The sequence below is a fragment of the Drosophila serrata genome, unplaced genomic scaffold, assembly GCF_035046125.1.
Source record: "Drosophila serrata isolate PLE 108 unplaced genomic scaffold, ASM3504612v1 contig_98, whole genome shotgun sequence".
In the NCBI taxonomy this organism is placed as follows: Eukaryota; Metazoa; Arthropoda; class Insecta; order Diptera; family Drosophilidae; genus Drosophila; species Drosophila serrata.
This window is the reverse complement of record NW_028256996.1, coordinates 179,830-202,635: the sequence shown is the minus strand read 5'-3', so window position 1 is coordinate 202,635 and position 22,806 is coordinate 179,830. Positions and strand designations below refer to the sequence as shown.

The 22,806-nt window shown below is 39.2% G+C and overlaps 1 protein-coding gene and 2 long non-coding RNA genes across 4 annotated transcripts in view; 2 read left to right on the top strand and 1 right to left on the bottom strand.

Moving 5' to 3' along the window:
- Positions 1-11,791, top strand: part of LOC110184505 (uncharacterized) — a 155,433-nt gene extending 143,642 nt beyond the window's left edge. For both annotated transcript variants that reach the window (XR_015273449.1, XR_015273451.1), the window contains one exon: positions 11,586-11,791. This is a non-coding gene — a long non-coding RNA (uncharacterized LOC110184505). The remainder of the gene's footprint in view (positions 1-11,585) is intronic.
- On the bottom strand, positions 11,521-12,385 carry LOC147644785 (uncharacterized). Its single transcript, XR_015273456.1, has 2 exons — positions 11,797-12,385; positions 11,521-11,724 (listed from the first exon to the last, which is right to left on the bottom strand). It is a non-coding gene; the product is annotated as an uncharacterized LOC147644785 (long non-coding RNA).
- Ptpmeg (protein tyrosine phosphatase Meg) overlaps positions 11,997-22,806 on the top strand; it is a 70,184-nt gene continuing 59,374 nt past the window's right edge. Inside the window, exon 1 of the mRNA XM_086840726.1 lies at positions 11,997-12,188. The gene's annotated coding sequence lies outside the window, so the exon portion shown is untranslated. The remainder of the gene's footprint in view (positions 12,189-22,806) is intronic.

The following is a 22,806-nucleotide window of genomic DNA, read 5'->3' as shown; positions in this document are numbered from 1 at the left end:
CTCTTTTCTTTTTTTCGGTTAACATATTTGTTTACAAAACATTTCAAAGTGTTGCTGTTGCTTTCTTGCAAATTTCGCACCTCGACTCTACATTTATTTTCAGATTTTGAGCAAAGAGAAGGGGAGAAATGGGGGGAAAGGCCGTTTTGCGATGAGGTGTCCGTTCACTCTCTTTTTTTAATATTTTTTGTATTTATTTTTATCATGACTCATTGAGGTCGTGTGCGAAATTTTTGGAATTGCTTTCATTTATTTATGCATTTGTTTTTTTCGTGTATTTGAGCTGAATGCAAATTTACTTATTTATTGCACGAACTGCGGCGAAGCGACACAACACAACCAAAAAATTCCCAGAAGTGTCCGCCACAAAAATCACTTGGCAAAAGTTCCCCCTTTCGACTGAAAGTGCAAAAAAACCAAACAAAAACAAAATATCTGCGAAATTAAAACCAAAACAAATAAAAATCATTGAAAATTGTTTTTTACAAGCGACACTTGTTAGTGTGAATTTTAAAACCCTTGCAGGGTATTATAAGTGTAGCTTCACGATTGATGATTAAGTAAGATCGTAAGCGATCATCCAACTTTTCCCACAAGCAAGAGATAATCATAATCAGTTTGTCGGAATCGATTATTTTTAATAAATTAAAGTTGAAAAAAACATATCAAGGCTTAGAGATATACAGCCATTTAGGCATTCTTATATAATATTTTTTTAGTAAATTATAAATATCCCATAGGGAAACTTTAAGGATCCTTAATATGTTAGTTTAATAATTTTTAGTTTAATAATTAATATTCTATTTAACTAAACCTTAGCTGATAACCTGTGTCCAATTCCAAGTGTCACTGGAAAACCCCCCAGAATTAGAGGGTTAAGTCGGTCTTTAACCCAAACATGACTTGGCAGTTTGTATGTGCCTTCCTGTGCTCGGCTCTTTTGTTTATTTGTTTTTCATTCTCAGCCCAGTCGCGTTAATTACGTGTGTAAGAAACTATTGGACAAACAACTTGATTAGAAGCCGAGTGCGAATTGTGATGAAAACTTTCGAGGCACTACGGCCGGAGCACGGCACGCGCTTTGTCCGAACTCCGGAGTCCGGAGTCCGGACTGCGGTACGCCGATAATTTCAATAAATTCGGAGATTCAGAGGGGCGTGAGGCTTCGATCGGCAACGGCGACAAAGTGTTAATCACAAGCCGTAAACAACAAACAGCAATATCCGTTTGTTTATAGTTTTGTTAACTGATTTTTCGAGTCTGCGATTTTGTTGCTTTCATTTAAACTGGAAATACCCAATAACAACTGCTGTAAACGTCATTCCGAACTGCTGAAAATAGGGGTGAAAACCCGCGATATACATATGAATCTATTTTTAGACTCGCACAAATAGAGTTGACCTTTGTGTAAAAATATATTTTTAGTCGCAGATAAAATATTGTGAAATCGAATCGATCATGGGATTGGCGCCAGTGAAATCGGGGGGAATTTCTTCGTTCGAGCGAAAGTGGTTTATTTTTTGCTTTCCCGGCAAACGCTAATCAGCGAATTGAGTCACATCGTACTCCGTGTTTCCTCATATGACCAAACGAAAACCCATGGCCCTCACATGATCTCGTGGATCGTATTTTGAAGTAGCCAGAAAATGTTACGAATTGAGTGCCAGACGAATCAATTTTGAATGTGAAAATCTAAGTCAGGGTATTGGCAGTTCGTGGGAACCACTTTGAGCATTGAAACAATCATAAGATTTCGATGGTTAAAAGAAAGAGATATAGCAAAATTAAACAGAGCTTCTGTCTGTATAACTAATTTAATTTACAAATTTTAAGCATTCCTTCACTGATCTTAGTCTTCTTGTGCACAAACTTATCAGCAATTAATAGGAATTTACACATTCAACGTTTATTGTAAACAGTGCAACCATATTTATACACCATCGATTGATAAAAACGATCACTCGTATGGCCTGTGATCATCACCTTCCCTTCTCTCGCGTTTCGAACACGATTCTTGAACTCTGAGCTCATAAAATTCTTGCTAAAATGACGCACACTACGAGATAAAAGTGCTTGCTCGCCTTGCTTTGCCTTTTTCCAATGAAATTTCATACGCCCCGTTGACGACATTTCTGTTTATGGGCGCGAAAAGGCCCCAAAGTCAATGGCCAAATGCTGACCATATTACGCATACGCCCCATGTGACACCTTGCGGGCGATTGAGTCTCGTATTCGGCTTTAGTTTCGGCAATTTTGTCAATTTCTAGCACGTTCTCATCTTATAACAAATAACATCTATAGAGTATATCTAAAATATCGGGAATGCGGCACCACACGAGCACAGTACCGGGATATTGGCCCCACGGCAGATATAGAAACTGCGCAGTCTGGCAGATATTTCATCATTAGCTTGTTGGCGCTTTCCATTACAGAGAGGCCGAAAACAGAGAAGAGAAGTCCAAAGCAGAATTTAAATATATTTCGCCATATCAGCGCAAAAATAAAGTGTGCGGCCACCAAAGTTCAATAAAACTTAAAAAAGTGTGAGCACTTTTAATACCCTGGCAGGGTACTATAATTTTAGTCACACGCTTGTAACGCTGTGAAGGAGTCATTTCCGACCCTACAAATTATTTTGCATTTTAACTTTCAATTTTTACCAAATAAGAACTAACATAGGAAAGCTTTCCGGTTTAAAATTAATGCTTGTTCGGCTTTGTTATAAATTTTGAATGCGAATATTTTAGGATTAGTAAAAATCGAATTCCGGTTAGATCCTATAATCCGTTTGCAAACTGGAAGGGTATGTAAACTTCCCCAAATTATTTTGTTATGGTTTCTGCTTCTGATTCAACAACATTCTTCTTCCTAGTTTTTTCAGCTTAAGTCGCAATAGCCCAGTTAAAAGTGGAACATGCGAGAATATCGGAAAAGTAAGTTGGGAACGTGGGGGAAGGGCTAAATGGGGGCAGAAGAGACAGCAGCGGGCATTGCCAAAATAGATAATGCCAAGCCGGAATAACAACAACATAAGTGAGAAAAAAGCATAAGATATACAGCGTACTTTGGCCTATGCTGGGGATATACCCTTTCTGTATAAGTTTCTTAACTATATAGCCTTTTTATAGAATTACTAGATTTATTTGAAGACTTTAAGGCTTTAAATACCATTTTCCCAAATTAAGTAAGATAGATCGATAAATCGTGATGAATTGTTCTTAGTTTTAATCGATACAAGTGGTCGGCAAGATAGCCACAAATTTTCAATTATTAAGAAACGTATTGATAAAACAAAATTTATTAAACAAAATTGTATTAAAAGAACTTACATATTTCCACTTTAGTTTAGAAATATAATATACTAAATGTGATAGCTAGGTAGCACGATAAATACATATATTATTGTTCGCTTATTCTTGTAGAAGGGTTGTGGAGAGGGCTTTCGACTCTTGCGGCTATAGTTGTGCGATTACCTATCGATGCTGTCGATGGAACAGGTTATCTAGCTCCTTAGGGGTGCCTTGTGCGAGAAAGAGAAGGTAGAACGCTCTTCGACAGCCAGTGTGCTCGAAATGTTAATGACATTGCCAAAAAGATTGTGCGAGGGAAATAGTGTAACGCAAATCAAGAGATAGCGCGAAAGAGAGAGGAAGCAAGCTGGTGGATTTTGTTTGTAATTCGTTGTTGTTTATTTTCGGTTTTTTTCATGTGGAAGTTATAGCTGATTTTTGTTTTGTTGTTGCCAGTAGGTGTCATTAACCTTCCACTTGGCGCGCTGAGAACCTTACTCATGGTTTGTTTTCGTTGTGTGTTTTTCTCTAGAGGCAGAGAATTTTCGCTTTTTATTTTGAACATTTCTCATCCACGTTTTCTGGATTTTTTAATTTTTGTTTTGGCTTTGGCATTCCGACTCCCCTTCTTTTCGGGGTTCCATTGGGCAGTCGCAGTTCGTTCAACCAAGCGATCTCTAGGTTAGGGAATAATATGCTGGGGAGAATTTCATTTCCCTCCAAAAATGGGGGCCTGCTCTAAGGTCGCTCAACCACCAATAACACCTCCACCGCCGCCCAACCAATTAACCCCTCCACCCAGCCATCATCTCGTCAAGTCATTAAACTTGGCCATAACAAAAACACACACCAAATTTTGACGGCGCCATTCGCAAATGGGATTTGCGCGGGACCACAAAAAACCAGAGACCAACAAAAAACGAAAACGAAGTTATAGAAAATATAAAGAAGTATATAACAACAAATTTAATGAATTAACCCATTTGTCATTGAATCAAGTTGATTTATTTTGACACTGCATTTGCATTGGATATTGACTATTTATTTATACATTTTTTTTAATTCAATAAGACTTACGACCTCACACCTTTGTCGGGGGTTTGTTCGTTCGTCTTCTCCCCAATAAATCGTTTCTAAAAACAGCAACCTTGCGGATATCACGGCGTATACGTAATTTATTTTTGCGTTCTGCTGGCATATCTACAATTGCATAATGAAAATGAAGTCCTCCGATCCGTAAAACAAAACCAGTGCATATGGGACTCCGGTAATCCCAGAGCTAAAAGTGATCTTACATATTTGCCAAGAGCTTACTAAAACACACACCCCACAATTATTTACATATTTATTTTTAGACGGGCAAAGACTCTTCCCAAGTTACCGAGAGATCAATGTTTTTAGTGTGATTAAAAAATAGTTCCTGGTGGATTTTTAGTCTTATGCAAAACTCATTTTCCATCTCTATTAGAGAATCGATTTGCTTGTGAAGCTTCCCAACTTATCGATCGAGTATTAAAGTGAATATATTGTGTAATTTCATGAATATTTATCAAACAATAGATTTCGATTATTTCATCACAGAATGAAATCTTCGTGGGTCCATTAACCTTTTCTTTGCCGCTTTTTATTATTTGTTTACACAATTCTTTCTCAGTCTTTTCCAGCTTCCCTTGTTCCCTTAGTTGTTCTGGTTTCTTTATTAAATATTAACTGACACTGTGCCCCAAAGAGTCAAAGACATACACACACAGAGAGATGTGTGAATATTTTGTTCATGTTTTCCTGGTTTACATATTTGCCACCCCTTTTACATACCTCACCTTCTCTCGCTCATGCTGGCGTGCCAAGCAACGATTTTTATTTATATTTTGCTTTTTTCCTGGCTATTCCGCTGCTGTTTTACTGTTGTTGTTACTTTATCAAAATGAGGTTAACAAACGTTCCCAAGGCCATTTTACTACGCTCACACACACTCAGGCACACACGTGGGGCCCAGCCCCATTCCCAGTCACACACACCAACAATCGTCGATTCGCACTTGACATTTACTTTGTAGTAAACGTAAAAACTACAATAACAATAGGTGCCCACTCAGGCACCGAGAAATAGCTCTTGATTCGCCGTATCTATGTATACGCGTTACAGTTGAAGAAATTCGATTTTAGTACGTGGATCGCCAGAATACATATGATTTGGGTCGTAAAAAATTAAAAAAAATATGTTCAAAAAGGTCATTTACATTAAACCAATTCAACAACATAGATAAACTGTAAATTTAGCTATAAAAGTGAAACAGACAACAGTACCTGCTCATAAATATCTTTGATGTTGATGATTTTTTCTACTGTGTAACCTCTTCTTCCGCTTTCCACTTCCACTTCCCTTCCCTCTAGCGACTTCTATTTACCATTTGCTATTATCGTCGTTCTCTTGTTTTTGTTTTTGCAACCTTTTTTATTGTAAGTTTTTGTTTTTCCCGTTTTTTATATTTTTTAATTTTTTGTTTGCTCATAAATAAATAGAGAGGCGCGTGTGTAATCAGGTGAGGGCGGTTAGTGGGGGGCGGGGAATGCTTTACTAAAAAAACCGTATTGCCACCGCCCCACGGAAGAGGGTGGGTGGTTGGGGAGGAGGCGTGGCGACAGCGACCGGGTCTAGGCCAAATGTCGGCGCGTGTAGACTTCTCAAGTACCCAAGGCGTCTCGAGTGCATAAGCACACTACACCCAACAGTCGGCGACGGAGACCAGAGGCCGGAGACGGACACTGAGCCGTAGCTATTTACGACACTGCACATTTTCACCGTCATTCTTGCAAGTGCACAGCGCCTATATGTGATCCGAGACCTGTATGTTTTCAATTCAGGTTGGGTGCATATGACTCACGGTATAATACGTCGTAAAGGTGGATAGTTTAGGTTCTTAAATAGACCCAATCTTTGTATCTAAATGAGTCCCTAGGAGTAGGTGTAAATGGCATAATTTAGAAATTAAATGCACTTACATATGTATGTGAACTTTTAAGTATCTTATATATTAATCAGCATGGCCAGGTAATTTAATTATTATCCAATAAAGTCTGTCTATTTCCCATCCGTATGTCCCGCTCAAGTCCCTACATCTCTAGTACTGTATAAGCTGGTTTCGGTTAATTTAATATTTCTCCAGGATACTTAAATATTGCAACAATAAAAAAAAACAAGAAAGATAACTATCTTTTGGAAGCCGAAGTTAATTTACCCTTGAAATTTGCAATTAAATTATAGGATCGCTAATAATAATATTAATATCCATAATATATTTTTTCTAATACAACTCGATCACTTAACCCTGAAAGGACAAGGTATCATTTAACTATCCTATAATATCCTTCTTCCGCTTCTTAAGTTCGCCCGTAATTCTCCTTCTTTTTTCTGTGCATGTGCATTTTTTATTTGCGGCTCGTAAACATTTTGCGGGTTGTCGTAATTTTTGCTCCGCAAGTACAACAGAGATGCAACTTTAATAGTGGGGGAGGCAAGCTGCTATAATCTCGGGCAAGCGTGTGTTTTCCTAGTTTTTTTTATCGTATTTTTTGCGACAAAGTTTGTACCGATCTTTGCGATGACGTCGGTGGCTCGGCTCTATTGGTAAATGCAACAAAGTAACGGTTGTTTACTGTGGCTCGTTTTTTCCATTTTGTTTGCTATTTTCCTCCGTTATCTAATCTTGACTGGGAATGGAGTAAAGTTTTTTGTGGAAAGTGTGAAAGTGGGAGATTGGGGAGTGCAGAGAAGAGAACTCTGTCCGTACAGCTGTCCGTTTTGACAAGTGTCCGTTAAGTGTCAAACAAAATGTCAAAAAAAAAGATGTGAAAACATCAGGAAACAAGGCGAAAAAAATTTCTGTGAAAAACGCAACGCAAAGAAAATGCAAAAAAAAAAAAGGCCAACGAAAGAAAATCGCGCCAGGAAATTCGCAGAGGCAAACAATTTGAACAAATCACTTATGACAAGGTGACAAGGGGGGTTGTGCGGGAAGATGGAAAGGCAGCTCTCCTCCATTCCCTCTCTTCCACGTCACACAACCCCTTCTTGACAGATTGCACTTGCCCCGAAATTGAATCATCAACGGGAATGGCCCAAAAAGGGACAAAGGCAGAGGAAAGGGGGCCATGGGACTGCAACGCATCTGCCATGACCTCCCCTAACGCTTTTCCGAGCAGGTTTTAAGAGGGGCACCACCCCTGATCCACTTTACACTTGGCACATCCTTTTGCTTGTCGCCTGTCATGTGACAGCAATTAACGAAGAAGCCCAAAATGGAGGAAGAAATTCCAGAAACGTCGGGTATGAAGAAGTGAATAAGTCCATTTATAAAAAATATTATAAAATCGGTGGAAAATATGTTGCGATAAAACCGGAACTGCAAAAAAATTCCAAGAGTGTTTCACTTCGGGATACTGAATCCGTGGTATAGTACAATTTGTTGAATTAATTAAAAATGAAATGGTTTATTTACAATAATCTACTTTTATTATTATATTATTATTATTAAAATATAGAAATAATATAGTTTTAACTTGAAATATATTTAATTCGAAAAGGAAAACTTTTTTCAAGTGTATTTGTAGAAAGAAAAAGGCTTGCAGCGACGGTTACTTGTGGCTTCGTGCAACAGTTGCAGTTGTTTAGGGGGGGTAAATTGAATCTGCGGACCATCTTTAACCATGCCCCCACCTCTTTTGCCACCGCCCCTGTCCTTGCGCCCACCCCTAGAACATTGCAACTTTGTTGCATTTTCTAAGTAATTTGTCATCATTTGTGCTTCGACTCAGCCAAATGACAGACGTGACAAGAGTGCCAAGCTGACACTTTGGATAATGGGGAAGTGGGGAAAAGATAGCGAGGGAGCAGAGCTCTTCAGAGAAGGTATAGGGAATATGCACTGTTAGGCATATAGCATCATATTTTTGGTATTTTGTTTATTGTTTTTATGTGGAAACGCTGCACAAAAGGTGCTGCATTCTAAACTGTCAAATTTGTGTCAGTTTTCGGTTTTGAGGGAAAACGGATTTAGAAACCCGGAAGTTTCAATACATGAGAACGCCCGACGAGAAATAAAAATATTGCTTTATGAGGTTTTTAAACTTTGATTTGTTAAATAAATTGTGTAGGAAAAATAATGAATTTTGGTAAATTTTTAAAAAAAATTTTAGGGGTTTAAAACTGTCAAAAATTAGCAAAAATTTTAAATTTTTTACATTGTATATGAAGTATGCAGATTTATTAGCCTAATAAAAACTAGCATAGACCAGCTTTCCGAATTAAAATTAATGCTTTTTTGGCTAAGTTATGAGGTTTTTAAACTTTGATATGTTAACAAATTGTCATTAATAAATATAAATAATGTGACTAAAAAAAATGGCATTGTAGGCTTAGTCAGAAGCTTGTAACGCTGTGAAGGAATCATTTCCGACCATATAAATCATATATTGATCAGCATCAACAGGCGAATCTGAAATCTGATTGCAAACTGCATGGCTTCTCGTAGTTAGTTTGCCTTCTTGTTCAATCTGACCTTGTTCGAATTTAGTTCAATTTCCGATACCAAATAAAGTTGAATTAAATTGCCAACTTACAACTCTTGAATTGCGAAGTACATCTCAAGGTAAATGTTGTATATTTAAATTATTTATTTTAATCGCTGCAAACTGGGCGACGACAAGTGCAATGTAAGCGCCAGATGTTGTTGTGAATTCCCCTTCAAAGTCTACTGGTCACCCCTGCCGCTGTTAATTTTAGTTATACATTAGCCGTGCAAAGTTCGTTTTTTACTGTGCGCTTTTCTGTGAATTTTTCAACTAGTTTTGTGTTTGCATCTGCATCTGGAAATTTCATTAGTCTTTAACGATTTCTTATTAATATTTCGTTATTACAACAGTGTGACATTAAGAATACTATAAATGTTGAGGTATAGGAAATGTAGAATATGTTAGTGATGGAGTTCAAGGCTATAATTCCCTTGCAGCAGGGTATTATAATTTTAGCCAGATGTTAGTTATGATCAATTTCCGATTCGATTCAATTGCAAAGGTTCAGGGTATAGAAACTTCGGCTTCCCGAATTTAGTTTCCTTTCTTGTTACAACTTAGGTCCATCATAAGGAACCGCTTGTCTTTTCTAACAAATATTGAATCAATTACATATAAAGATCATCAATATTAAATAATTTTGTGTGCTAAATTTGTTGATCAGCGGTCATTAATTACCTTTTTGCATAATTATTTAATTTAACAATTCGGTGTTTAGTTAAGATTTATTTGGTTCTCTCGACGATTTTTTTTTAAGTTTTTCAAACACACTAGAAACATTTGCTTAATGAACCAAAATTTTCAACAAACGAGCGCTTCAATAAATAAATTATATAAAAAAAATCGTAAAAAATTGGCATTGGAAATTTTTGTGTGTTTTTGTGTGTTTTTGTGTATTCGTGAGACGTGCTTTGGCAACTTTTTGTTGTTTTTAATTCTGTTGTTTTTACTGCTGCTGTTGTTGCCTGCTATTGTTGTTAACGGCCTTCGCTAATGAACAGTTATGCAATGTGCAAAAAAAAAACGAAAGACGCCAAAACACAAACAAAAACAGAAAAGGCGAACCAGCGAAATGAACTGAACTGCAAGCCAACTTTTTGAAACTGAATCTGAAAGATAAATAAACACTTTCAATGGCGGAATCGGCGTCTTAGATACACTTTTTATCCATTGTTTGCTAAATTTGATTTGGTAATTATTTTTAATAAACTCTGAATTGTATTTCAGTTAAAATTAAGCAGTTCTATTGAAAGCTTAAAGTTTAAGAAATATTTCTTATATTTGTACAACCTTTTTTGTTTTAGTCTCAGTCGATGAACTTCAAGGTTGCTTTGTCCCTTATCAATATTAACAAAATGTAAATAAACTCTAAATTGGTAATAAAATCTTCTCTAAAATCTAGTAAAGTTTTTAATAAAGTCTCTAGTAAAATCTCTTACATTTTTTATAAAATCTCGAGTAAAAACTGAAACAAATACTCTCACTCCACCAAGAGTATCTCGAAAGACAGAGATAGAGAGCGGCTATAGTCGGTCCGTTACAAGCGAGTGCTTCGAGCCAAAGTTGGACTTTGCACCGAGCACGCGAACCTGCCATGATGCGGAATCCGTTGTGGATCGGATGTGAATGGGGATTTCAGACGGATTTCCATGGGGGATCTCGCTTAGCTCTTTGTGTCTCTTTCCCGGTGGGAAGCGCGAGCTGCAGGGAGCGTGAGGAGGACGGGGGAAGTGAGCAGTACAACATGGCAAGAGGATCTGCGCCGCCGTTGGGAGAAACCCAAACAAATTCCATAGCTGCTTTTGCTGATTGTTTGACCCCGTTTTCGAGCAGGTGGAAACCATAGAAGAGAAACCCCTGAACGACCGTACCACCCGAATCCACCCTCCGTTTTTCACGTTTTCCCACCTCTACACGCACATAGAGAGAGACACGCACAGAAACGCATATTTGGTTTCTGCTTTACGAACTCATTTGCCCCGCCAAGGTTTGATTGATTTGTTGTTGTCTCCGATAAATATTCGAAACGGTTTTGTTTATAATAAAATAAAAGTTGAAACCACCGCCGCCGCTGTCGGGGTTAACCTTTAATGACTTACTTTTAGTCATTTCCATTTTTTATTTTCATTTCTATTTCCATGGTTATGGTTTCGGCGGAAATACTGAGAACGTAATGTCGCTTTTTTAGTGAATTTCGGGGATCTAATTTTCGTAAATGACTCCAATTGGGAATTATCTGGAAGGTTTATTGATATATGCAGATATTACAATTGGGTTTTGATACTTTACAGCAAATTTCAAACACCTGTTTTTTAAGGTCTAATTCAAAAGCAAGGCTTGGAGTTTTTTGCTAGGGACAAGGCCAGTTATGAAAATACATAATATTTAAAATAATGATTGAAATCAATTTTACAAAATAATTGCAAAATTCAAAAAAAAAAACGAAAGTTGTAATTTGTGTGGTTAGGGAAACCTTTTCTCGAATTTTCCAAGCTGTCACAGTAGATAGTATTTTTATAAATATATATGCATAGATAATACCGTGATTACCCAATATGTATGTCCCTATATTTTCTACCCTCTCCCCTCCCCTCACTTGTTCCTCCCTATTTCACCTTTATTGCGTCGTTTTGGTGCAGTTCTATCAGCTTAGCTTATTTCAGGCTAGATCGAGTTTATTTAAAAAAGCTTATTAAATTAAATTTATTAAATTTATATTTTTTAGATATGGATTCCGCAAAAGCCGTAAAAGACGTATTGAACTTTTTTGGGAAATATCGCCACTGTTTAAAATGTTTAGAGAGAAGACCAAATTTTCATCTGGCAGTACTATACTCTCGATAATATTCCATTTTGGAGTCGCTCTGCAAAGATAACAAGACACAGTTTCGCGAGCTCAGAATATTCGGAATAAAAAGAAGCTAAAACATACATACATTATGCATAATATTATGAAACAGCAAAAACCAAAAGCCAGGCGGTGACTGCCAATTCCATCTAAGCCAGCTGCAATCTTTCCAATTGCATCCCGTACACCGAAGAAAATAATTACATACATACAGATGTGTATGGACATACATATATTCCCATATGAAATGTGATGTGAAGTGTCGTGAGTTCCGAATTGCAGTGTTTCTTTATTTTTTATTTTTTTTTGTGCTGTGCTCTTAAAAGTCACAAATTTACATTTTTTTTTTTTTTTTGTTGTGAAAAAGTCAAAGAAATAATGTTCCAAAAGTGTCGAGTGTTAGTGTCAAAGTGTTTAGTGTTAGTGTCAAAATCAAGAAGTATAAACAAATAAAAAAAGCCATACAAAGAGGAAGAGATGGTGAGTGCAAGAAAATACATATGAACATATGTACATTCTCGTTTTTGTTTATGGCTTGTTTTTAAGCTTTTCCCTCTTTTTAAATAGAGTTAAGCTTATTGCTGGTTAAACTCTTGCATATACGGGTGGTCATAACCTGGCAACACTGCTTCGGTGACAGCAATTACAACAATCGAACAAGCAGCAGACAAAACAATCTGAAAATAAAAACAAAAACATTGTTTCCAATGGTGGCCGAAGTAGAGGGGAGCGGAGCAGTCCGATTTCGATTCCGGGATCTCGAAGCTTTGGCAAGAAAGAGAAAGCAAAAAGGGGGGTGGAATGGAGACATAGACTGAGAAGGTGGCGGATGTGGGAAAGGGACGAGTTCATTCAACTTGTAAGGGTGGCTGGGGGTGGGCGACAAGAGAAGAACAGAAGAAATGTGTGTTGTTTTTATTTTGATTTAGCTCATTTGACAAGACGACAAAGAGACGGGCAGAAAATCGTTCGTTCGATGCTTCGCTCTCTAGCAGGTAAAGTACAGTCCACCTTGTAAATGTGCCAGGGTGTGAGTGCGCGAGTGCAAGTGGAGCAAGCGAAGAACGGGAGAAGGAAGGAGGAAGCATAAATGCAAACATAAATGGGAAATACACACAGTTGTTGTGATCAATTTACCATTTACAATTTACAGCCAGCAAGCACACACAGAGAGACACACAGAGAGGGCACATAAAGCGTACGTACAGTTTACAACAAGAAGAAGCAGTTTGTTACGAACTAGTGTGGGGAGCGACGCAGAGCCAGCAAAAACAGAGCGAGAGCGCAGCAGAGTGTTGACGAGTGGAAAACCACACAGAGCGCGAGAGAGCTCTCTGCGGCCATGATTATTACGAAAGTGAGTGCATAAAAACAAACGCGAAAAAACTAAGAGCGCGCCAACTGCGGCATTGGAACGCCATGAAAACGAACCAAAAGAGTGGATGAACTTACGTTCCACATATTCATTCTGCCACTCCCTCTCTTAACTGCTGCATGGTTGTGCCATTCGTTCTCTGCGCCCGCGCGTACCAATGCCAAACTGTACCATTATTCCATTCCATTTTGGTTCGATGTACACCCAAACCCCCCTGTGACACAAAAACCCCTGGCGATGGCTTTTTGGCTCTCTCTTGTGTAAAAATCAAAATAAATCGTAAATAATTTTTTCTCGCTCTCCTCCTCGCTCGCTTCGTCTTCGTTTGTTGCTCTTTTGTCTCCTTCTACTACGTTTTGAGCGTTCGCATGAATGGAATGGTCGGGTGGTGGTGCTGTGCTGGTGTGCGGTCAAGAGAGAGAGAGAGCGCTATGGCGGGGGCACTAGTAGTAGTAGTATTTGAGTATTATTTTTTCCACTCGCTCGCTCTCCTTGCTCTTCCTTCAGGCTGCTGGTGCTGCTGCCTCTGAAATCCGATAACCAGTGTGCGAGCGAGACAAAAGAATAACAAACAATTATAAGTTGTGCAAGTGTGTGTGTGTGTGGACGGGGAATGGGAATTTCACAATATTTGTAGCGACGGCAGCGGCAGCGACTGCGACTGCAGCGTCGCCTCGTGCCAATTTCACTTGCAACGAAATTTCTCGTTCCTGTAATGCTTACCAAGTGTGAGCGAGGGGGATGACACGAGGAGTGGAATGGAATGGAACATTTACGGTTCTAGCTGTTGTTGTGTGCGCGCGTGGAATAGGTCTCATAACGAAGGGCGAAATAAAAACAAAACCCGAAGGGAAGAAGAAGCCGCAGCTATTGTGCAGATTGATTTTTGATGCGTGCGTGAGCCCGTGCATGTGTGTTCATTTCTTTGTTTTTGTTGCTTTTTCGATTTAGGAGTTTTTTGTTTTTGTAGACCGTGCCGAGCATCATGTCGTTTAAAAAAAATCCTCATCGGCTTTTCCTCAATTTCCATTTCCGAGTTTTTTTTTTTGTTGGGGAATTAATTTGAAAATATCTTTGGGTTTTCTTAAGTATTTTTCTGGTGGAAAACATGTATTTGTTCAGGCACACTTTTTGGGGTGATAAATGAGTAACGAATTTCCACGAAAAACTGGAAAAGTTCTTGTGGGAATTTTGTTCGTCATTCTTCAATAAATTTTTGTAGTGGTTTCCTTGCTTTAAGTACAGTTATTCCCCGTTTAATGCTTTTTTATGTTTGTTGCTGAAAGTTTGAAATCATATACATAATTGAAAATTTATATTAAATTATATCTCATTCATAAAATAAGTTTGAACTTAATAAATTGGATTTATACCTTTTTACACAAAGAAATATCAAGTTAAACATTTAGAATGGTGTAAAAAAATTTTACATATTCTCTCTCTTAAAAATCTCTAGAAAATATTTTAAATATTATGAATTCCTTTCTCAGTATATTTTTTTAAATCCTTTTGGAGTTCTAGTGTAACGCGATTTCTAAAACAAAACATTCGTAACTTTATTTTACATATAACAAATTTTTTTTACAAAAAAAATTGAGAATTGTAAACAAAATTTATTAAATACATTTTCTAAAAAAAAATATATATATATATATAAATTTCTATAAATATATAGATCTTATATTACTTATATTATCTTATATTACTTATACTTACTGAGTAAATTTAAAAAAAAAAACTCAGGAAGCCTAAAATAGTTGAAATATTAGTTAGGGTAATTTGTAGTTCTGCTTTTCTATTTTTATTCTTTTCCCGCGACCTTATCTTCATCTTAAGAAAGTTCTAGGGGTATGGAAAATTTCCAAACCTAAAAAATGTAAGAAAGGAGGGGCAGTTCCGCATGATTAGAAGCCGCCAGCTGATAAATCAGACCCGCACACTATTCCGACACGATCTCCAGTTCGCAAGTTCTTCGAGGGCGCCTTGGTTCCTGAATAAATCCTGGGGTTAATCCCCTTGATGGATGCCCTCAGGTGTGAGCTTCCCTTTGGGGGTAAATACTAATTATAGCGGCAGTCATATAGCAATATGTACATATCTACAATATGCTTCTACTCAGTCATGATGGCTGGCTTTCGCCTTAATCCCCACGACAGGCAGGTGGTGAAAATTTCCCCCATTAAGACATCGGAAGTCCCATATGTGTGTAGCTCCAATGACGACGACCACTAAGAAGTCTTTTCTAGATAAAGAATCGTGATCGGTTCAACTAAATGCGCTTCCGTAAGGGGACTTCAAAGGGCCACCGTTCTACAAGGAGGTTTGGGTGGTTATTTGGAAAAGGCAGAGGCGACGGCAGGGGCGGCAGCTTGCCCTCAAGTGCGTACGTGACGCTCGTTGCGTGAGTTTCTAGTTTTTAGCTTCACACGCGGCGTCTTCCGGCTGCATTTCGGGTTTCGGTTTCAGTTTCGTTTTCGACTTGGGAAATTTTTTGTTCTACACTCTTTTCGGATGCGTGTAAACAAAGCGATAATTCAGCTGTCGACAGGCAGCTTGCCACACTCACTCACTTACACACACGCACCTAGAGTCCAAGTCTAACCGCACTCCAAAAAGCGACTTAGTGCACTGAAAGAAAGTAATCAAAACTAATTGTATGAAAAAAATTTTTTTATTAAGTTTTTATTAAGTAATAGCTAATTTGGCGGACAGAACTCTCTTGTGCGGACAATTTATGAGATACACTTACCTCTTAGACTTCATACAATATTACAAGTTCTAATTCAAAAGGTAAATTAATGGACGTTTCTTTCTTGAGCGGACAATTTGACGGACAAAAAATTCCAAAAATAGTAAAGTTGTTATTGTTAGTCTGTAGAACAGAAATCCAAAAGCAGACAGTAAGGTTATAATAAAATACCAAGAGCAGTCTTAAAGAAATGATTCGAAATACGTCCAAATAATATCGCGTAGTGCACTGACTTCCCATTCCCACACTCTCCCCCGATATTTCTGAGTTATTATATGCGGACGTGTGTGCGTGTTGCAGGTTCCACTAGCGAGCGTTGTGCTACGCTCCGTGTTCCACGGCAACCGCTAAACGATCGTTAATCGTTTAGTCCCTGTGAGTATATGGATATATATGGAAATAGCCTCCACCTTCTTATACATATGTATATGTATGTATAAACTACATACAGGTACCTCTGCCGGCAGAGGTGGCCCCGTGTTATGATTGAATTATGGGACTCGACTTATTTATGGGCCATTGACTCTGGTGTCTTTCTCGGCTGGGATGGCTTACTTGTACCTGACGAATGGCGGGACTATGCCACAGGAATAAGTAAATGAGGAACAGCTCTGGTAAGGGAGATGGGAAATATCTTGTTCACGGGTTAATTAAGGTGCACCTGATAGGAGGAGGTGGAGGAAGTAGGAGCGTGATATCTCAGGATCTATGATTCGCTGTAATCCGAAAATTGGTATACAGATAACTAACTATATATCAATATTAATCCAATATTTAAATTGATTTTAAAGAAAGAATTGTAATCCTTTATCAAATTTTTTCAATTCTTTTTGCTCAAGAAAAATGGAAACTCAATAATTGTGCCACATTTCAATTATGGATTTTCCCAGGCTTTGCTGCACTCCCACTGCCGTGCATTTCCTGCCAATGCCTGTGCCCACCTGGATGCATCTACTATATAACCCGGCACACAATATATCTCTTGACCACCTGGCCAAGGATCTTATCTCGCTGCCGTTGCCTTTAGCCGTAGCTGCCCAAGATACTCGAACACATCGAACCGAACAGTTTGTCTGTGCCACAGGCGAAAGTGGTTTGCCAATTGCCCTCACCCTCTCCTGCTCCACCTGGCCTCCTCCGTCACCGCCTCCACCTCTGGTTTGGCCAGCGCCTCAGCTGTAGACACGTCATAGCAACAATTTTATGGAGCACAATTTATGTGCTCAGCATTTGCATAAAACTAATTTTGCCAAAGCGAAAACTTAGACGACAAATGGCTCGCATTGCACTGCTGAAAATTTGGGACAGGGACTTTGATTTGATATTTAAAATTTCAAATACTTTAAAAACAGCATATAACACACAATTCAAATGACTTAAAAGAAATGAGGAGTGGTTCAGGTATTCATTAGAATTATATTCATTTAATTCCCCTTTTTTTGTTTTTTTTTAATAATTTTTAATTGTTAATTAATTAATTTTAATTATTTGTAATCCCAAGAGAACAGTTTGTCTCTCAAAACACTTAAAAATTCCGAATTTTTCTCTAATAACCAACCTTAATTTTCTCTGAGTGCATAACCCCACTATGCTTACGTAACTGTCGCCGGGCACACCAGCGGAGTCAGTCAGTCAGTCAGATAACGCCTGATCTGTTTGCTTTAGACGATGTCTGCTGTCCCGCCCCGCATAACCCCATCCCCCTGCCCCTTCTGCTCCAGCTGCCATTCACCTAAGGCTCTGGTACCCCCTTTCTTTTGTGTATTTTTGCGAAAATGGATTAGCGTGGGTTCACACGAGCCGACCAAATGTTTGGCTTTCATAAAATTGTGACATGGTTAACCCCGTCGTTGCATATTCGCGCCGCCTCTCTGTCCTCCCTGTGCTCCCTGAGCTCCCTGGTTTTCCCAGCTTTTCCCTGGCTATTTGTCCACGTTGGCGTGAATAAATATGAAGCCGAAGCCAAAGCCAAAGCCAAGTCTGGCCTGTGGTGGGGCCTGTTTACAAAAGTTCCCGCCAAAAAACGAGAGCGAGACGACGACGAGCAACACGAAATCTGCAACGTAGCAATAATGTGTGCGACACTTTTGCTGTTGCACGTGCAACCCATCATGGAACCCCTGCCCTTTCTCCCCTCTCTGGCTCCTCCCTCTTGGCAGCAGCCAAAGCAAGAGCTCCCCTTTCGTTTGCATCTCCTTCGATGTCAAGTTACACGGGGCGTTGTCGCCACCGCCGCCACAGGAGAACTCTTTACGGGAGGGAAGAAAGATTCAGAGGGAGCTGCTACTGCTACTGCTGGCGACAAGTGGCGCTGAAACCCGAGACCGAGAAACTGTGGATCCCCATGGAAGTCTCTTTATTCCGGCGCCTTATCTCTGAATTTTGCGCGCTCAAAAATTGAAAGAGCGGCAGACAAATGCCGAATTGCATCTTTTTTTCCCCAGACTAAGGCTGGAATTGTATTTGCAACAAGAGATTTTGTTTGTTATTATTCTCTGGTTTGTTTAGAAAACTTTCGGACACAAACTTTGCTGAGCGATACGGAATTTTGGGTGTAGAAAGGAAGCGGAGCAGTCGCAGTCATGGGAAGATTAGCTTCGAACATTGCTGATTCAGGGGAGTCCCCGCCAGACATCGTTAGGTGAAGCTTAGCCCCAATTAGTATCGTATTTCTTACGCGTAGCTTCAACATAAGTTAACGCCATTAGTGGGCAAGTTTTTTCAACCTTCAATAGAGATTAAAGAATTCAAAGCACATTCTTGTTTTGACGTCACACTTGGCGTAAAGGGGATTCCCCAAAATAAAAAATAAGAAAAGAGCCCTTGCTTTGACTATGTTATGCTAATCTCGTTTCGCTTTGCCAGCTGCCCCTCAGCCACTTGCAAAATGTCGTTTAGGATATTTATTTATTTTTGATTTGAAGCAGGCGACGTGTTCGAGAGGCCAAAACTATAAATTTTGTGGCCGGGCTCTGCTACTCCGGTTTCCCTTTTTTTTTGTCGGGGGATTCTTACTTGACTTCGACTTTTCTCAAAAACGATTTGTTACGCATTTCGTGTCAACTATGAATAAAATATGGCCAAAACCACAATAGCCGCAAGACAAACCACACCAAAAAAAGGGGGAGGACACCGTAATGGAGGGGGAGAAAGGGACCCAATAAAGCACATTGAAAAAATAATACACAAGCTGAAACACAGAAGGAAACTTTTCAATAGACATATATCAAACAACGAAAAAAAAGAGGGAAGAATAATTTACATTTTATTAAAAACTTCTGATATGGGACAGGAACAGAGGCGGGAGAGAAAGTTCAAAATAAAAAAGGAGAAGGACAATCAATAACAAAGGGAGAAAAATAATAGGAGTATTTAGGATAAATTTTAATGTTTAGAGAGATTGACCAAATTGGACTATAAAAAATAGTTAGGGAAGTAAGAAAGCTACAACTAAAATACGAACCCAGGATAACCGGTTAAAGGGATCCATAAAAAAAATCATTTAAAGGCTTTCTCGAAGCTCGAAAGTCAACTTTCTCTTCTCAAAAATCTCTGCTCCGGGTTTTCCTAGTTTACCATGGTGTGTGTATGTGTCACATGACGCCACTCACAACTCCACCCTTACAACACTGGTGCGACAGACAGTCCACAAATCACGCAACAAGGTCTCAAAAAAACTAATAAAAAAAACTCAATCGAAACAAAAGTTTGTAAATTTTTAAAAATTGTAAAAAGCATGGAGAGCAGGGCGGGTCTGTCACCCAGGCCCTTATGTGGATACAAAAGGCCCACATGTCCGCCCTGCATTCCCAGGCAGCACTAGCACTAGGAACACTCCCCGTTTCCCAGGCCCACTTCCTCCTCCTCCTCCTCCTTCAGCATGGAGAATGAAAACGCATGGGCACAAAATTTCCGTTTCCGCTTCCCGTTGCTGTCAAAAAACGTGGACAGAAGGAGGAAGAGGAAGCCACTCCCTGCTTCTGCATCCTTGCCAAAGATGCGTAAAATGTTTCGGACCCAACTGACAACGCTGAAGAATGGAAAGAAAGAAAAGAAAGGCACGAAGAAAGCATGATAAAAACAAGTTGAAAATGTGTAGATTTTCGACTAGAAGATACCTGGGACCGGGAATACTATCATTCTAAAGTGGTTTTATTTATTTGTATTATATTAAGAAACTTTATTAAAGTTCTAAAGTTTCAGTATATAATACAAGAACAATTTTAAAATTTACTCCCACAAAAAGTCGTATAATTTGAAATAAGGATCGACAGAAAGATAGACTTTCCAGGGTATCAAGAGAAGGGAGAAGCAGGAGCCGGAGCGTGCGACCAAAAGCTGGACAAAGGCAATGGCGCATGCCGCAAACAACGGAACGGAGATGGGGATGGTTTCTGGGGCCGGAATGATAGGACGAGGTCCAAAGGGAGCAGCCAATGTGGCGCACGCCATTCAAGTGCGGAAACGGAAGCAGCAGCCAGTGGAGAGAGGGATATACTGTAGCTGAAGGTGGACGTGGAGAGTGCCGAGAGGTAGCCACAAGCCAAACACAATAAGCGCTTCATAAACGACATTTTTCACTAGAATGAAAAGCAAACACACTCGCACACACACACACACACACACACAGCAAGGGGAGGGAAAATGATTCACGCATAGGAATTGGGTCAAGTTTGTGCTGTGTGTGTGTGTGGTGCGTGTTAAACAATTTCGCAGTTTTCCACTTGAGACACGAGACAAGACGAGGAGAAAGCTGAGGCCGCGGGATGAAGGAGCAGCTAAAGGACGAGACCGTCTTGTTATCCTTGACGAGGCCAAGAAGCTGTGAGGACACAGAGGCAGCTTTTCTCTAGAACTACGCCTTCGTTTCAGCCTTTTTTGTAGTGCCATTGACGCAGGACTAGGTTGTCTTCGTACTCTTTACACTTAGACACCGAGCTCCTCTTCCTCCCACAGCCTTTTTCTTCTTCACTCCGCTTATTAATTCGAGGGATCATCGTGTGAACCTTGTGGTGTTTTTTCAGTTGACACACTTTACGTATATGAATCAATTCTTGTATAATCATACGCATTAATTTATATATTATTCCGATACATTTTGGTATCATTATTAAGTATTTAAGTTCACCCAAAAATATATTAATGTATATACATATGTGTATGCTTGGCAGTATGTGGCCCTTTTTCATCCATATATGAGAAATAATCTTTTTGGGACGTTCTATTTTGGTGTCTTCTTCCAAAAACCAACCAAAATAAATTGTTTATTGAAGTGAATTTAAGAGGAAAATTGCTTTATATTAAATACTAGCCTCCCCAAAAAAAAGAGCCAAATTCAATTGAATCACAATTCAGAGAGGGAGATCCTTAAGTGCTCAGTGGTTTGGGGATTTGAGAATGGGGAGATGGGGTAGGTCCTCTCTTCCTTTTTTCCCTTTTCCCAGTTAGCAGTTACCAGCTACGAGCTACCAGCTCGCAGTTCCCCTGGCTTAAGTGCCTCTGTCACTGTCTTGGTCTTCGATTGCCCCTCGGGGTTTATCCATCTATCCGTCCATCCATCCTTTTACTCTCTATCTCTCACTCTCGCTCTCGGAAGCCTTCCATCATTTGCCTTGTCAAATCGCACTCAAACTAATTGCGGTAAGGCTGGGAAAAGGCGGAAAGGGGGAAAGGCTGAGAGGGGGCAGTACCTCGTAATTGATAAATGTTCGAAAGTGTTGCTCAATTAATTGACCTCAGGTGGTTTCAGGCGGGAGAGCTTTGATTTAAAACACAGTTTAACGTTCGGTGGTACGAGGGATACTCTACTAGTTCTAGGTGACGTTTAGTATCCTTTAGTATCTACTGAAATAGAGCTCCTCCTCACAAACGGGGACATTTTAGATTCCCTTGAAGTTCACGGTTCTGATTTGCCTAATTTCCGATCGCCGTTTTGACTTTGGCCATATCTCCTCCATCTGGGTATCTTCCTGACGCTGATTTCGTCGCCGTCGTCTGCTGCTGTGTAAATATTTTTCAATGCAAATAGGAGATAAACCTAGGGAGGCATCTGCCGGCGACCTCGACTACAACTTGTTGAGTTCACCCCGACAATAGAGCACTTAAAATATCTACCAGATATAGTCCCGCATGACGATGCACTCTTTAGTCGTCGTTTATAAAGGGGGTAAAAAAAGCATGTAAACGTAAATCAAGATAATACAATCGCAGTCGCTGAGTCGCTCTGGAAACTCAGAATTGAGTGAAATGCTGGCTAAGCACCCACAAGTATCCCAGAAACCCTCTTTACGGCCATATAAAAACGTTTTTATGACGTGCACTCGCATTCAATGGAAAGCCCAAGCCAAACAAGAAGTCAACTTTTGTAATCTTTATGGCAGATAATGTCAGATCCATCCGTCTGAGCTGCTGCCCAAGAATGCCGTGCAGCAGGGGCATCCCCACCCACTCCACGCTCTCTTGTGATAACTTATCATTGGCCAAGTCTCTCTCTTTCTCTGACAAATTGTTTAGGTCATTGAAATTGATTATTGACGTTTCTGTAATCATTCTTTGTTCCTTCTGTCAAAGTTTTTTCTCAATGAATTCTCCCCGCACTGCAGCGCTATCGAAATTGTTTTCTTGTTTTCGGATGATAAGAACCGAAATGAAAGTGGTTGTGGCATGCGGGGGAAATAAAAAACAGATTTCCTAAGTAGTTCTTGATGTAAATACAATAGAAATAATTTGGAAATTATAATGATTTAATTTATAAATATTTTTTATATATTTTGTACCATAATGATATAATATTTTTTTTTATTTTATCTATTTATTTTTTAACCCTCTTAACCTTGTTAACTTTCTGTTCATTATACCCTTGCAGGGTATTATAATTTCAGTCAAAAGTTTGCAACGCAGTGAAGGAGGCACCTCCGACCATATAAAGTATATATATTCTCGATCAGAATCAACAGCCGAGTCGATCTGGCCAT